Consider the following 3472-nt stretch of genomic DNA (forward strand, 5'->3'; position numbering starts at 1 on the left):
GTCCCGCGCAGCGAGAGGCGGGCTGAAGGCGGAGCCTCACGCAGGCCCCGCCCCTCCGGCCAAAGGGACCTGTAGAATCCAGCACCAGAGCTCCTCTGTGCTCCAGCACGTGAGCGCACAACCCCTTTTGCAGACCCGGGTCTGCATCAGCCGGCCCGCCTAGATCACACTTCCCAACGTGGTCCTTTCATCACACAGTGTTCCTCCTCCTTGGCCCGCGGCGCTGATCACCCCATGGGTGACACACCCAGGCGCTGCGGTCCAAAGAGGTCCCACTGAGCTGGCAGTGGTAGCGCACACCTTTAATCCCAGCACTTAATCCCAGAGGCAGAGGCAGGCGGATTTCTGAGTTCGAGGTCAGCCTGGTCTACAGAGTGACTTCCAGGACAGCCAAGGCTATGCAGAGAAACCCTGTCTCGAAAAACAAAAAAAGAACCCCAGAGATCAGGAGGTCCCCTCCAGCCATGTGGCCTGCGTGGAATCCCAGACCCAGTAGGGCGCACAAGCATCTGATCTCAGGTCGCCCTGAGTAGAGTCGCTTTTCAACGCTTCTCTTCTCAACATACCCACCCAGCGATCATCTCAAGTCTGCTCAGAGCCACTCAGGGGGCAGGTCTGCACTGGTCTTCCCCTCCTGACTTCCCACCAAGTCCTGTCAGTCCTAGGGAAAGCGCAGCTCTCTTCCTGTCCCATCTCCAGACCTGTGGTCATGGACACACCAGGTTCACAGATTAGTGGTACAGGCCAGCATGTAAAGTTTACAGTATCTTGATGGGAGTACTAGGGACCAGATCTGCTCTGAAGAGAAAGGAGGGACCCCACTGCTTCGGGAGCAGATCAGAAAGAGGAAGTGGGTATTGAGGTTCATTTGGTGGGGTGCATACCAAGGCCCTCACTTTAATCCCAGCACCAGAAAAGGTGAAAAGAGGAAACACATCGGAAGGAATGCTTGACTGGAGCGAACTAAATGGCAGTACATTGCAGGGACAATTAGTTGCCTTGCTGATAGTAACGTTTGCTGGAGACCTGGTGTGTGCTGAACATTTCTTTCTTTCTTTCTTTCTTTTTTGGTTTTACGAGACAGGGTTTCTCTAGCCTTGGCAGTCCTGGAACTCACTTGGTAGACCAGGCTGGCCTCAAACTCAGAAATCCGCCTGCCCCTGCCTCCCAAGTGCTGGGATTAAAGGCGTCCACAACCACCGCCCAGCTGAACATTTCTTGAAACTAAATCTTGCTTGCCCCGAGCAATGGTACACATCTATAATCCCTGCATTTCTGGGTTTGTGTATGCGTATAGAAGACTTCTGGTGTTGCTACTTAGGGAAGAACCATTCACTTTGAGCTTTGCTTTAGCTTTTTTGAGATAGGATCTCAGGCTGGAGAGATGGCTCAGAGGGTAAGAGCACTCGCTGACTGCTCTTCCAGAGGTCCTGAGTTCAATTCCCAGCAACCACATGGTGTCTCACAACCATCTGTAACGATGGGAGGGGGGATCTGATGCCCTCTTCTGGTGTGTCTGAAAATAGCTACAGTGTACTCATATACATAAAATAAGTCTTTTTTTTTTGTTTTGTTTTTATTTTTGGTTTTTCGAGACAGGTTTCTCTGTGTAGTCCTGGCTGTCCTGGAACTCACTCTGTAGACCAGGCTGGCCTCGAACTCAGAAATCCGCCTGCCTCTGCCTCCCAAGTGCTGGGATTAAAGGCGTGCGCCACCACCTCCAGGCTAAAATCAATAAATCTTAACAAAAGAAAAAAGAGAGAGAAAGAGAGAGAGGCAGGGTCTCATGATGTCTCTCTTCCTGATCCAGAACTTACTGGCTTTGAATTCAGAGATCTTCCTAACTTGAGTGCTGGGATTAAAGGTGTGTGCCACCTCACCTGGATCTGCCTTATATGTATTGTATGTATTCATTCATTATTCATGTATTTAGACATCCTACTAGGACCTGGAACTTCTCTCTTAGTCTATCTAGGTCTCTTGGCTATGAATACCCAGGGAGCCACCTGTTTCTAATTCCTCAGTGCTGAAATTTAAAATTCTGGGGTTTTTTGTTTGTTTGTTTAGGCAAGAACTCACTATGTAGCCCTGGCTGGTCTGGAACTTGCTATGGACTCCAGGTTGATCTCAGACTCACAGATCTACCTGTGTCTGCCACCCATGTACTGGGACTAAAGGGATCTGGCACCATGCCTAAGCAAAAAAAAAAAAAAAAAAAAAAAAAAAAAAGTTTTAATTTACATTTGTATTATTTAATTAATGTGTGTGTGGATGGGGGGGGGTGCGCACATCCCACGGTGCACATTCAGAAAACAGCCTGCAGGAGCTGGTTCTCTCCTTCCACCGTGGAGGTTCCAGGAATCCACAAATCCTGGTTTTGTGCCAAGTGCTCTCACCTGAATCAATTACATGCCCCAGATTACTCGATTTTTTTTTAACCCTTGACATCTTTGTGATTCAGCTGTTTTTTCAATGGCGTACTGAGCTGAGAGAGGGTTAGCAAGAAACTCTAAAGGACTGCTCTTGAATGGTGGCCATTGTCATTGTTAATAAAATTAAAGGTGGCTCTGAGCTCAGGTGTTCATGTGTCCCTTAGCCCAGGGAATTGTGGGACATCTGTATGCAGCTCTGAGATTCTGCAGGACACCTCCAGTCGGGCAGAATGTGGAGCCCAGAGCTGAGCCTCAGTTCTCCTGAATAGGCTTGTCTCCTCTGTGGGTCACCTGAGGATTTAGGAACGGAATGGACAGAGCTCCCTGGTACAAGGTCCCTGTAAGCAAGCACCCCTACTCAGGATTTCTGTCCCTTTTCTCTGTCTGCTCATTCAGCACAGAACAACCTCAGGCCTTTTGCCACTCTGTGTTGAGCCTTCTCTAGGGTGACATGGACTGGAGTGTGGCCACACTGCACTATGACTCCAAAAGACCACAGACCAACTAGCATCCTCCCCTCCCCCACCTCAGTCCCAAAGCAGCTCTCTTCAGCCTTAGGACAGTCCCTGATGGGTGGGGTTGGTTTGTGCCAGAATTTCCCCATATAATCTAAGCAGACTTCAAACTCAGATCCCTGCCTCAGCCTCCAAGGTTTTGCAACAATAGACATTGACTAAGAAACCTAGACAGGACTTTTCCATGAGTCTAACTGACATTATAGCCCCCTGGGTAGACTCTGGCAGCCCTGGGGTGGTGCAGCTCAGGGGGTGCGGTGTGTGTGTGTGTGTGTACAGGGGTGTCTATGACCTTTCTGTAGCAAGTGCCTTGCTAATGGGCTGGTTATCATGAAGCCTCCAGTCTTAGCCTCCTGGCTGTCTCAGGAAACCAGCCTAGAAAAGGCCTTTATTTCAGCTCTAGGTAAGAGATCCACACACACCCTGCCAGCTTCAGGATGTGAATCCCTAGAGGCAACCCTGGCAGGTCAGAGCAGCCCTGAGTAACACAGGCCAGCACGATCTCTAGGAACACACCGAGGAGCC

Source organism: Arvicanthis niloticus, chromosome 20, assembly GCF_011762505.2.
Source record: "Arvicanthis niloticus isolate mArvNil1 chromosome 20, mArvNil1.pat.X, whole genome shotgun sequence".
Classification (NCBI taxonomy): domain Eukaryota; kingdom Metazoa; phylum Chordata; class Mammalia; order Rodentia; family Muridae; genus Arvicanthis; species Arvicanthis niloticus.